This window comes from Haliotis cracherodii, unplaced genomic scaffold (assembly GCF_022045235.1).
Source record: "Haliotis cracherodii isolate W230 unplaced genomic scaffold, xgHalCrac1.p SCAF_22, whole genome shotgun sequence".
NCBI lineage: Eukaryota > Metazoa > Mollusca > Gastropoda > Lepetellida > Haliotidae > Haliotis > Haliotis cracherodii.
In genome coordinates, this window is record NW_027266278.1 from 1,593,475 (window position 1) to 1,607,525 (window position 14,051).

The 14,051-nt window shown below is 44.4% G+C and overlaps 1 protein-coding gene and 1 long non-coding RNA gene across 4 annotated transcripts in view; one reads left to right on the plus strand and one right to left on the minus strand.

Annotated features, from left to right (window-relative positions):
* LOC139471388 (rho guanine nucleotide exchange factor 10-like protein) overlaps positions 1-14,051 on the plus strand; it is a 60,261-nt gene that overhangs the window by 14,378 nt on the left and 31,832 nt on the right. The gene's annotated exons all lie outside the window — the stretch shown is intronic.
* LOC139471389 (uncharacterized) lies at positions 240-9,790 on the minus strand. Its single transcript, XR_011653836.1, has 4 exons — positions 9,704-9,790; positions 5,379-5,431; positions 576-712; positions 240-361 (listed from the first exon to the last, which is right to left on the minus strand). It is a non-coding gene; the product is annotated as an uncharacterized lncRNA (long non-coding RNA).

A 14,051-nucleotide genomic window follows, 5' to 3' on the forward strand; every position in this document is an offset into this window, starting at 1 on the left:
CTTCTGATGTAATCTACAGCCTAGCTCAATTTCTCCATCAAGCACTCAATATTCGTCAAGAACTTGTAAATACAAATGTCTCCTAGAATGCACATATGTTGAAAGTATGTATATATTGTGTGTATTCGGATAGAGGCCGGAGACCGGAGGCCTTTCATACAATAAACTTCTTGTCTTGTCTCTTGTCATCACACTCCGATGTTTGAGCACAGGGTCCCCTTCTACGAAAACATCCTTAGCGCTACGACTGTCGTAAGTCTGTGTTAAGGTATGGGAGTTACGATCACCTCAGCGCTAAGGTCGCTTTGTACAGCGGCACCCTGGGAAGGAAGTATTGCCGTTAGGAGCTTTGTTGCAGTATCTGAAACATAAAACAGGCTTTTTGATTGGCTCTTGTCATCATTTATTATCACACCAATGATTGGCTTGTGCCAACAGGGGTAAAGCTTTCTTTCCGCAAGTCAGAAAATCAGAAACACAGCATCAGCATTGAGTGTTTGAAGACCATTTCTTGTGTCCCCTGCCGTGATATTGCTTGAATAGTGATAATAGCATTACAAAACCGACACTCTTACCTGTCTACAAGCTGGAGGAGACCTATTCTGCGTTGAAACAACGCTCCTCACTCACTCCATGTAGGTTACTCCTAAACGTGGACAACGTCTGTTGGCCGAGGTCATGTTTGTTTTGATGGTGTGTTTATTGAATAAACCTGGAAAAGATATAAATTAATTATCCTTATTACAGGAATGTATTTCGTCATTTGTAGGACCTATAATAGGATGACGCGGTGTACATGATTTAGAAGTAATATATCAGTCAAGAGTGGGTGGTATTGTGGGTGGGTGAGTCAGTATGTGTGAGTAAATGAGTGAGCGAGTGGGTCGGTGAGTTGGTGGATGGGTGAGTGAGTGGGTGGGTGGGTTGGTGAGTGAGTGGGTGGGTGGGTGGGTTGGTGAGTGAGTGGATGGCTGAGTGAGTGACTGAGTTGGTGGGTGTTTGAGTGAATGGGTGGGTGGGTGAGTGAGTGAGTGGGTGAGTGGGTGAGTGAGTGGGTGGCTGAGTGAGTGAGTGAGTGAGTGAGTGGCTGTCTGACTGAGTGACTGAGTTGGTGGGTGTTTGAGTGAATGGGTGGATGGGTTGGTGAGTGAGTGGGTGGGTGGGTGAGTGAGTGAGTGAGTGGGTGGGTGGGTTGGTGAGTGAGTGGGTGGGTGGTTGAGTGAGTGAGTGAGTGGGTGGGTGGGTTGGTGAGTGAGTGGGTGGGTGGTTGAGTGAGTGAGTGAGTGGGTGGCTGAGTGAGTGAGTGAGTGAGTGAGTGAGTGAGTGGCTGTCTGACTGAGTGACTGAGTTGGTGGGTGTTTGAGTGAATGGGTGGGTGGGTGGGTGAGTGAGTGGGTGGATGGGTTGGTGGGTGGGTGGGTGGGTGGGTTGGTGAGTGAGTGAATGAGTGGGTTAGTGAGTGAGTGAGTGAGTGAGTGGGTGGGTGGGTGGGTGGGTGGGTGAGTGAGTGGGTGGCTGAGTGAGTGACTGAGTTGGTGGGTGTTTGAGTGAATGGGTGGGTGGGTGAGTGAGTGAGTGAGTGGGTGGGTGAGTGAGTGACTGAGTTGGTGGGTGTTTGAGTGAATGGGTGGGTGGGTGAGTGAGTGAGTGAGTGGGTGGCTGAGTGAGTGACTGAGTTGGTGGGTGTTTGAGTGAATGGGTGGGTGGGTGAGTGAGTGAGTGAGTCAGTGAATGGATGAGTGAGTGAGTGGGTGGATGGGTTGGTGAGTGAGTGAGTGAGTGAGTGGGTGGATGGGTTGGTGAGTGAGTGAGTGGGTGGGTGGGTGTTTGAGTGAGTGAGAGAGAGTGACTGAGTGAGTGAGTGGGTGGGCGGGTGGGTGAGTGACTGAGTGAGTGAGTGAGTGAGTGAGTGAGTGGGTGGGTGGATGAGTGAGTGAGTGAGTGAGTGAGTGAGTGAGTGAGTGAGTGAGTGAGTGATGTTAAGTGCTTTAACCTCCAGACTACTCCTCTGCCCCATATTGATTTGACTTTATGAGTTTTGTCCTGTTTTTTCAACGGTTTTCCTTAGCTGATAAAATATGGGGTCACAACAACGGTTGATATGAGTAAGGAAGTATTAATAGTTGTATAAACATCCATGATAGATTATCATCAGCTGTTTAAAGTGATCAAAATGAAAACCATGCGTTGATGACATTTTGACACTTCCAGGGTTGTCATATTATCTGTCTGTTTGGGTGACATTTGCCACGTTTCCTTCTTTTCAATGACATAAATGTATTGTTCTAAATCTGCATTTACCTTTCTCAAAACTGGCACTCCAAGGCATTTATAAAGAAGCTACCAGTCTGTTGTCATGGTAATATGATAAGTAAAAAAATGGATCTAGATGTGTTTTCCTACTGCCACAGGGAACCACAGCAGCATCATCAGTTTGGATGGCTCTGTGTCTCTTTGCCATCTTTACAGCTTTTAAAACCACCATATCTCCTTTACTCCTGACGTGATTAACGTGATGGTAGGATGTCCTCACTATAACTGAAATACTGCTCAAAGTGTCGTAAACCCATCTCCCTCACTCAGGGCATCAGGATAAACTCTCTTTTCTTGGTTTCTAGTGACAGACTTGTGTTAAAGAACAATGTACACATTCATTCTTTGTCCTGCACCATGACTGTGGAATATATATATATATTTATTTATTTTACTAAAAGCCTTCAAGTCAAGATCAAACTAAACAAAGTCTAGTTTCCTTGATTCCACAAACAGCAGAAGAGGAAAGGTTCATTTTAAGAAAAAACAAATACAATTATTTTAAAGAAATTTTTCAAAGACTAAGTGTTGATTTAATTCATTCTCTATATGCCATTTTTTCCATCAATTTTTTGGTTTTTGTGTTATTAACATATTTTTATTCAGTATAGAGATTGGTAAACGAGCCAGTACAAGTTATAGTCCCCTGTGAAGATCCAGGGTAGTATAGGTCTACAGCAACCCATGCTTGTCTCCCCCGTGAAGATCCGGGGTAGAATAGGTCTACAGCAACCCATGCTTGTCTCCACCGTGAAGATCCAGGGTAGTATAGGTCTACAGCAACCCATGCTTGTCTCCCCCGTGAAGATCCGGGGTAGAATAGGTCTACAGCAACCCATGCTTGTCTCCACCGTGAAGATCCGGGGTAGAATAGGTCTACAGCAACCCATGCTTGTCTCCACCGTGAAGATCCGGGGTAGAATAGGTCTACAGCAACCCATGCTTGTTTCCCCCGTGAAGATCCAGGGTAGAATAGGTCTGCAGCAACCCATGCTTGTCTCCCCCGTGAAGATCCAGGGTAGAATAGGTCTACAGCAACCCATGCTTGACGTAAGAGGTGACTATGCTTGTTGTAAGAGGCAACTAACAGAATTGCTGACTTGGTTGATGCATGTCATTGTATCCCAATTGCGTGGATCGATGATCACGATGTCAATCACTGGATTGTCTGGTCCAGACTCGATTATTTGCAGACCGCTGTCATACAGCTAAAATATTGCTGAGTGCGGAGTTAAACAACAAACAAACAAACAAACAAACAAGCTTAGTATTTATGCCCCCCGGGATTCAGTGAGGGACCAGGTCCCACCAGTGGTTAATCTTGGTGAAGTGGTTGATTACATGTCTTGTCCCCGATGGCGTGGGGCATTGCGCACAATATCAATCACAGGATTGTCAGATCCTCTTGTCACTGGACTATATAGTCTGTGAGGTATCTTTGTAATAGACTTCTGTTGGGGAAAAAATCTTTTTCACTTGTTATAGGATCAGTATGGGAGCTTGTTTACTGTCATGCTAATTCATTCGATTTGTTACAAAGACTCTCAACATAATGTACTCGAAGAAACCATTTAATGTTGTTCAGAAAGTTGACAAAGGAAGAGCACACTTGACCCATGGCTGCGGAAATGTGACAGATTTGCCCTCAACATAACTTGAGTACAGCTGACACATCGATGATAGATGGGGAATACTGTGTCAATACCTGACCCGAGGTCGGTTCCAGGTCGTGAAATATTCATAGATTGAAAATCGTCTAGTTTGTTGATAATGTCCTGCTGTTCATGATCGGAGCTGTTGCTGCGATATTGCTAGAGTTGAGAAGGGGAGGAGAATGGGATTCTAGAGCTGAGAATAGGATGCTAGAGTTGAGAAGGGGAGGAGAATGGGATGCTAGAGTTGAGAAAGGAATGAGAATGGGATGCTAGAGTTGAGAAAGGGATGAGAATGGGATGCTAGAGTTGAGAAAGGGATGAGAATGGGATGCTAGAGTTGAGAAAGGGATGAGAATGGGATGCTAGAGTTGAGAAAGGGATGAGAATGGGATTCTAGAGCTGAGAATGGGATGCTAGAGTTGAGAAGGGGTGAGAATGGGATGCTAGAGCTGAGAATGGGATGCTAGAGTTGAGAAGGGGAGGAGAAAGGGATTCTAGAGCTGAGAATGGGATGCTAGAGTTGAGAAGGGGAGGAGATTGGGATTCTAGAGCTGAGAATGGGATGCTAGAGCTGAGAAGGGGATGCTAGAGCTGAGAATGGGATGCTAGAGCTGAGAATGGGATTCTAGAGTTGAGAAGGGGGTGAGATTGGGATTCTAGAGCTGAGAAGGGGATGCTAGAGCTGAGAATGGGATGCTAGAGCTGAGAATGGGATGCTAGAGTTGAGAAGGGGGTGAGATTGGGATTCTAGAGCTGAGAAGGGGATGCTAGAGTTGAGAAGGGGAGGAGAATGGGATTCTAGAGCTGAGAAGGGGATGCTAGAGTTGAGAAGGGGAGGAGAATGGGATTCTAGAGCTGAGAATGGGATTCTAGAGCTGAGAATGGGATGCTAGAGCTGAGAATGAGATGCTAGAGTTGAGAAGGGGAGGAGAATGGGATTCTAGAGCTGAGAATGGGATGCTAGAGTTGAGAAGGGGATGAGAATGGGATGCTAGAGTTGAGAAGAGGATGAGAATGGGATGCTGGAGTTGAGAAGGGGATGAGAATGGGATGCTAGAGTTGAAAAAGGGGCGAGAATAGGAAGTAGTTGTTTTATAAATATTTGCGGTTGCGTCTGTCGGACTACAGGAACACTGCCTCTCTCAGCAGGCTCAGTCTTGATATTAACCTAGATGCCCATGAAGCTGTGAGTCAGCATCCAGACTGGAGATTCATATGATGATATGCGGAGGGGGGAGAACTGGGGCAAGTAGGAGGAGGGGGAGGAAGGAGGTAGTGTGTGGGATGGCCACTTGGATGCTCACGTACTTCAGCATTGAAGGTGTGGTGTTGCTGTGGGGACTCCATGGCAGAACTGGTATCGACATGAGCCAGCTCACACTTGAGACCCCGACCTTATCACTGACTCACCTGTATGGGCTCACTAAGTATTCATCTGATGAAGGAGCAACAAGTAACATCATCTGAAACATCATCAAAAGAATAAATTAGGTTATCTATAAGCATGATAAGACGAAGACGAGTCCAAATTTACTTCAATATTACCCAACCCTACCTGAGATTGATAGAATGTGTCCGATAGGGAATTGTTTGACCAGGGCCCCGTTCCACAAAGCGATCTTAGCGCTACGATTGTCGTAAGTCAGTGTTAAAGAATGGGAGTTACGATCGACTTAGCGCTAAGATCCCTTTGTGGAACGGGTCCCTGAGCCCTGGCAGTATTTTGGTCCACTGTAAAACGGTCTGATCATGCATAACTGAAGTCGAGTGAAGCTTCATCTTTATTCAAAAGTATACAAGTCAGAAGGGATGTGTGAATAGTCTGGAATAAATTTGACCCGTGAACATCCGGGGTAGAATAGGTCTTCAGCAACCCATTTTTGACACAAAAGGCGACTATGCTTGTCGTAAGAGGCAACTAACGGGATCGGGTGGTCAGGCTCGCTGACTTGGTTGATGCATGTCATTGATCCCAATTGCGTGGATCGATGCCCATGATATCAATCATTGGATTGTTTGGTCCAGACTCGATAATTTATAGACCACTGTCATATAGATGGAATATTGCTGAGTGTGGCGTTAAATCAACAAACTCACTCACTCACTCAGAAAGATATGGGAACATTCATGACCTGAAGTGTATTCACAACTTTAGTGAAAGAGTGAGTGAGTGAGTATGGTTTTATTATTCCGCTTTTAGCAATATTCCAGCAATATCACGGCAGGGGACACAAATGGGCTTCACACATTGTACGCATATTGGGAATCGAACTCAGGTCCTTGGCGTGAAAGGCGAACACTTTAACCACAAGGCTACCCCACCGCCCCGGGGACTGCAGTGGGATGGGCGACGGCTTGGTAGGGAGTAGGGTAGGGATGAAAATCAAATAATTCATTCTGCCTTGCAGAACAGGAAATACAATTTAATCAGTACCTCATCATGTCTAGTGATGTTTTATCTAAAATTTTAAATCTGTATTGACCCAGCTTAACTGTAATCTGTTCGTTTCCCTGAAAAAGCTGAAGGGATACATTGTAATTTTTTTCTGTGGAAAACAACCCATTTTTATTATGTAGGGATAGTGTTTGCGCTGGTGATGTGCTTCATTCCGATTCACTTGAAAGATGGCATATATAAATTAGCATCAATTTTGAAGGCTTGTACAGGGGGGTGTCTAACAGGTGGGCGGGGTCTAGGGCTGGGACAGGTAACTCAGGCACTGGAGTCGGATGGGTGCTGAGTAGGACCCGGGTACCCACAGGATTACCCAGACACAGGGTTAGTGAGGTGATATATTGTTTAATGGTTACTCAACAAGTCACTAATGTTTGCATTTTTTTCTGACTGTACACCCTTTCTTTCTGACTTTATCTGTTTGAATAAAGATAAAACTTCAGTCAACTTCCGTGTATGCCTGACTAGATCAGATTATACGTGTATCCGCATACCTTTTAGACAACAGTTTGGTCAAACGTTTCCCAATCAGACATTTTGTACCCGACTCCTGAGACCTACAATGGGTACCTGGGTAGGGTCGGGTAACAGAGGGGTGGGGTGGGGTGGGGGTGTACCTGGATAGGGTCGGGCAATGGAAGGGGGGGGTACCAGGGTAGGGTCGGGTCATAGAATGGAGGGAGGGGGGGTCGGGGGGGTTGGGGGCTGTACCTGGATAGGGTCATGCAATAGGGGTGTGGGGTGGGTTACCTGCTCAGGGGTCGGGGTCGGGGGTAATGGGGTAGTGTACCTGGGAAGGGTCAGGTAATAGGGGGTACCCGGGTAGTAAATTTGGACTTGTGCCAACCCTAGTGGGGTCGCTTGCAAGACGGCGATATGCGGTATTATGACCTAACATTTAGTTGAAATTGTAGGGTCATCAGGTACTCTTATTTACCTGTATTCATTCCTGTCAGCATTTCCCAGAAATGCTGTGTGTTTAAGACGTTTTTCATGTTTATGTAGGTCAACTGCAGAAGTTAACACAGATTATTGTTCATGTTAGTGATCTTGATAAATGATTTTCGAAACACCGTGAACACTTTTTAAAGTTGTCCTTTCCGATTCAGTATTTCTATTTTGGGTATGATTGAGCAGGTTTGGAGGTGACCTGTTGCCCCAGCGGCTCATTGTAGAGTTTGATCTTAGCGTCATGTACGTGTTATTGCCGGGATATGACAGTTTGTGGCAATAAACGCCCTCTTTAGGATGATAGTTGTTCAGAAGAATCTCAGAGCTAATCAGCATGATCCAGGTGAGTGACGGTCTGCTTACTATTGTTGTCATACATACAGCCTCTTTTGTTAATCTTACTGTCATCATGGTCATAGGTAAAGTGGTGACTGGATTGTGTCAGGTGTTTCAAGCATGTATATATCTGGTCCTGGATACCCCATACCTGTACCTCTGGGTGGGGTACCTCGGGTACTGGGGTCGGGTGGATCCTGGATACAATACCTGTACTGCTGGGTGGGGTAACGGGTACTGGGGTCGGGTGGGTCCTGGATACCTCATACCTGTACTGCTGGGTGAGGTAACGGGTACTGGGGTCGGGTGGGTCCTGGATACAATACCTGTACTGCTGGGTGAGGTAATGGGTACTGGGGTCGGGTGGGTCCTGGATACCTCATACCTGTACTGCTGGGTGAGGTAACGGGTACTGGGGTCGGGTGGGTCCTGGATACCCCATACCTGTACTGCTGGGTGAGGTACCTCGGGTACTGGGGTCGGGTGGGTCCTGGATACAATACCTGTACCGCAGGGTGGGGTAACGGGTACTGGGGTCGGGTGGGTCCTGGATACCCCATACCTGTACTGCTGGGTGGGGTAACGGGTACTGGGGTCGGATGGGTCCTGGATACCCCATACCTGTACCGCAGGGTGAGGTAACGGGTACTGGGGTCGGGTGGGTCCTGGATACCCCATACCTGTACCGCTGGGTGAGGTAACGGGTACTGGGGTCAAATGGGTCCTGGATACCCCATACCTGTACTGCTGGGTGAGGTACCTCGGGTACTGGGGTCGGATGGGTCCTGGATACCCCATACCTGTACCTCTGGGAGGGGTACCTCGGGTACCGGGGTCGGATGGATCCTGGATACCCCATACCTGTACCGCTGGATGGGGTACCTCGGGTACTAGGGTCGGGTGGGTCCTGGATACCCCATACCTGTACCGCTGGAAGGGGTACCTCGGGTACTGGGGTCGGGTGGATCCTGAGTAGGACCTCTGTACCCGCGGGACTACCCAGACCCGTGGTTGATCACGTGTTATCGTTAAATGACAACAATAAAACTCTGTGGTTCCACTACACGTCGCTAATGTTCGCATTTGTTTCTGACTATGCACGCACTCATTCCCGTCATTTAAGTAAAGACAAAGCTTCAGTCATCTTCAGTGTATGCATGATCAGATTTTTTTAAGTGTATCTAAATAGTTTTGCCTTCTCTCTGATATGATAATTTCCAATCAGACCAAGGTAGGGGTCACGTAATCTGGGGTCGTATACCCAGGTAGTAAATCTGGACTAGTCTCAGCCCAGCAACCCTGATTACCTCTGTGTTAAAAGTCCAATATGGCTCATAAACCTGTGACGGATATTCACCGTTACCGTTGTTTTTTACCTCACTTGTTTCTTCGTAATAACCTCTAATGAGTTTACTTTTTCCAAGTTAGACCGGGTCTGAGATTTTACTTTTTCCTATTTAGACCGGGTATAAGGTTTTACTTTTTACTTGTTAGACCGGGTATGAGGTTTTACTTTTTCCTAGTCAGACCTGGTGTGAGGTTTTACTTTTCCTAGTCAGACCTGGTGTGAGGTTTTACTTTTCCTAGTAAGACTTAGTATGAGGTTTTACTTTTTCCTAGTCAGACCTGGTGTGAGGTTTTCCTTTTTGCTTGTAAGACCTGGTGTGATATCTTAAGAGCAATTCTTTAGACTATTGTAACTCACTTTTATACATGATATTAAACAAATATTAATAAATGATGTTTCGATGGTTCATAAGTTGGATAAAACACTGCTTCTTGGTTTTGGTAGACATAATAATACCTTCAGTGACCTGGCGAGTCAAACTTATGTCATCACCTCAGTGTCCTAGCTCAAGTCACTGCTTGCCTGGTTTTACCATGTCGACCAGAACCTCGTGTAGGGTCGTCTTTCATCCCTTTAGAGAATGACAAATGTTGCAAATATATGAAAGGTTAGGACTAGGAGACATAACTGTGGAATTAAACATACCCCGAGACTGTCTTGGTGGAGGGAAAATCCGATTGTTTCCCAGACCTTCATCTCTCTGTGTCAGATGCTTGTCTCTCTCCTACGATGTTTCTAAAAGAAATTGAATTGTACATTTGCATGACTTTATCGTTTATAAGGAAGATGAGACTGGTATTAACCACTGACTTCCTTATTGTCAATCAGACACGACACAAAACGTGCAAACAATCAATAAATAATCTGTCACCTGTACCTGCAAACTTTGTGAAACATTTTTCAACTGGAGTTTGTTGCCTGTGTCATCCATTTGGGGAGGAGGAGGAGGAGGAGTTAAAGTGATGAAGGATGCCATGTTGACATATAATGGTTAATTATGTTCCATTTGTAATCAGGAAGTACTCCCCCGTGGCAACAATTCCCCTACTTTCACAACAGTTGATTTAACACACGGAAGTCTAGCCTCTTTGTGATGAATGAGTAGTGGACTACATGTGGAGTAATTGAACACTGTTCTTTTATTATGATGCTAATGTTAACAAGTCAATTATGAAAACCACGAAAGGTTCTTGTGGAGCTAAGGTGCAAGGCATATTAAGTCAACTGGCCAAACACCCAGGAGGAAATTTTGAACCTTGTCAAGAGCGGGACAAGTCACATTTGCAGCTGAAGCACCGACGATCAGAAAAGGTCAAGTGTCAGATTTATGAAAATTTTTGGAGGAAGGAAAAAGATGAAGAGACAGATGTTTATGAAGACGTCGATCTAGCCAGGCCGCTGAAAAGGGATCTCCCAAAGCCTGGCTTTAAAGTTCAAGAAATTCGTGATATTAGTGGACGAAGTCCGCTCTTTCAAAAACGTGAGGGATGTAAACGCGATGAGCGTGATGCATCTGTAAGTGTGAGTGGAGGCAAGGCACCTGAGCCTGATTGTCCGAGAACATTGACTTCTGGGAATAAACGAAGAGATTGTGAAGCAGAAGGGAAACCACCTGTAATTTTAGAGTGTGATGAAGATGGAGATGAAATATACGAGAATTGTGGAATAGATCAGGTAAAGAATGTGACCAGCCGATGTAAACAAAATGTGACCAGCGGATGTAAACAAAATGTGATCCGTGTTTGTAAAAAGAAGAAGACGTCGAATGTTGGTGAATCTAAACCCAGTAAAGCAAACCATGCAGGGAGTGATGCAGTAGGTGCCCCGTCATGTGACCCGTCATGTGACAATACATATGGAAACGTGGCGTATGTAAGTGAACAGAAAGTTCACAAACATAACGGGAAGAAACGCTTGCCTGGTGTGAACAAAGGGACGAAGCCCAATGTAGAGGAAAACAAACATTTACTGAACACTTCCTCCATTTTCTATGATGAGTCGCCGACATACGATGAGATTGACAACAATCCTGGTAGGATGTTTCTGTTTCCCTTGAGTGTATTGTGTGTATTCTGTTTTAAGGCCTCAAATTTTATCATTGATTATTGAGGAAGATCCTTAGAACAGTAAGACATTGTTAGTCTTGGGACTTCATTAGTCTTGGGACCTTGTTAGTCTTGGCACCTCCTTAGTCTTGGGATCTTGTTAGTCTTGGGACCTCGTTAGTCTTGGCACCTCCTTAGTCTTGGCACCTCCTTAGTCTTGGGACCTTGTTAGTCTGGATCTTGTTAGTCTTGGGACCTTGTTAGTCTGGCACCTCCTTAGTCTTGGGACCTCATTAGTCTGGATCTTGTTAGTCTTGGGACTTTGTTATTCTTGGGACCTTGTTAGTCTTGGGACCTTGTTAGTCTGGATCTCACTAGTCAAGAAATCTATTTACAGTTAAGAGCTTTCATTTGGGTCACAATGGCTACAGAGTATGAAATAATTAATTCTTGTCATGTTTGGATATGTCTTACATTTGTCAGATGTTGATTTGCAGCTCAAACATCAAGTCAATTTAGCATATTATACGCATGCTTGTATGACATATTGAAGGGAATATCACTTATTATCAGATGTCTTTATTCATTGGCTTTAAACATTATATATTTAATCCAATTATGTGGTTAAAATATTTTTTAATGTTAAGATCTATTAACATGATTAATTATACATATATGCAAAATAATGAGTGATTTTCGTGTGAGCTGCTAGCGTGATTAGATGCGCAGTTAAACAGTGCCCTTAGCACAAGAGAATGCATGCTAACGCCCTTCATTTTTTAATTGGAAATTTAGATAACATCATCTAGATGTTATAAATACCTATCTTTGAAAGAACAGACCAGCACAGACCAGCAGATATCTTTAAGACCATGTAGAATGGTATGACAAAAATGATAAAAAGGCAATGGTGTGTTTGATGGGTGAACAGTTCCCAACATATTTCTAGAGTAAAGAAAACAAACGCTAACACTAATTGTCTGACAAAACAAGAACATTTGAAGTCAGTTTACCAGTCAAACATTGTTGTTTAGTCAAGGCAAGAAAAGCATTGTGGGTAATCCGTTGTCCAGTATTGATGCTACCTGACTGGCGGCCATTCTGTCGTATTTACCACAAGTAGCCTCACTTTCATTTCACAGGGCGGCCATTTGGGAAGAAACACAAGATTTAAATTTCAGGATGTGATTGTTTCTCAAGTGCCCCGGCAAACATTTGTTAACAGATTTGGTTGTTTGTAACTGTTTGAGTTAATTGTGGCTATTATTTCCTCCTTCGTGGACAATAGAGGCTTTGGAAATGTTTCTAGGAGGGAGCATGGCTGATGGGAATGTTGTTGTTTGGTGGAGAGGTCAAGAGGTCGCTCGTCTTTCAACCAGTCACATTCGTGCAAGTATTGTTTGAGATATTATGTATACTGGCTATGATGTAATAGAGGTAGGGTATTCAAAGGAATTATCAAACAATAGTTATCATTGCGTATGATTCTAAGAATACTACCTTTATTACATCATGAACTGGTCCCTCCCCTGCGACCTCACCAATATATTGATATCTGCATCCAGTTGATGAAGGTTATTGGTTGAAAGAAGTGACGTATTCCCGACTCACGCATGCACAGTTGGTGCTGAGGATAGAGTTTACCTCACAACTATTAGATATGTGGCCAGTGAGGAGGACGTCTGATGAAAACTCTAAAAGATTTTTTCGTGTGTAACACCCAAACACGAATATTTGGCCATGATGTAATAGTGGTAGTATTCTTACAGTCGTAACTATTGTTTTCATTTCTAGTGTCGCCACTGTGATTTGCTGAACATTGACAAAAGGAGTGTAAAACCATACTCACTCATTATTCCTAGGCTACCCCAAATTTTCTACCAATGATGTACCTTGTTTCAAATTCTTAAACTTAGGTCTTCACAACCCATGATTGTCATAAAAGGTGACCATGCTTGTCATAAGAGGCGACTAACGGGATCAGGTGGTCAGGCTTGCTGACTTTGTTGATGCATGTCATCGTATCCCAATTGCATGGATTGATGCTCATGATATCAATCACTGGATTGTCCCGCCCAGACTTGATTATTTACAGACCGCCGTCATACAGCTCGAATATTGCTGAGTGTGACGTTAAACAATACTTAGTGTCATGACAACTGATGAGATATCTATTTGAGACTGTTGATTCATTGTACTCTCCCATTTTGAAGGTTTGAAAGTGGTTTATTGTTCAAAGATGTTTGATTTATTTGTTTGTTGTTTAACACCACAGCAATATTCCAGCTATATGACGGAGGTCTGTAACTAATCCAGTCTGAATCAGACAGTACTGTGAGGATTGCTCCACACCTTAGGGGTATGATGACACACAATCGACCAAGTCACTGAGCCTGACCACTGATCTATCTGTCACCTTCATGACCAGCATCAGTTGCTGGAGATCAGTACTAAGCCGGACTGCCCACGGGCACTCAAAGATGATCCTATGTCCTATGTAGATTATATGTTCTGTTAAGACAGGTCGTCATGGGAGGTCTTCTAGGAGGAAGTGGTTGTCAATGTGGATGATTTTTGTATTCACTCGTTAAGTCTCTTTCAGACTTTTACGTCCCAGTCAATAGGTGATATTTACCTTTAATTACACATGTCAGCGATAGGTACAGCTGCATCCTTCCACAACGAAGTCTGACATTCACTTAGGGACGTGCTACAGGGGCATACATCTCGCGTGGAAATAGACCGACCTCTGACCTCTGACTTCTGACCCCAGGTCAAGTCGACTGAAGACGTCCTCATTGCTTGAGTGTGGGTGTTGTTTTACAGGTCTGTTGTGATTTAGAACATTTGTAAGAGGATTAACCTCATTCTTTGCGGTCTACAACATGGATGTTTTTAGCCCGCAGGAACTATTTTTTTGTCGAGTTTCTCCAGTGGCTGTATCTTTG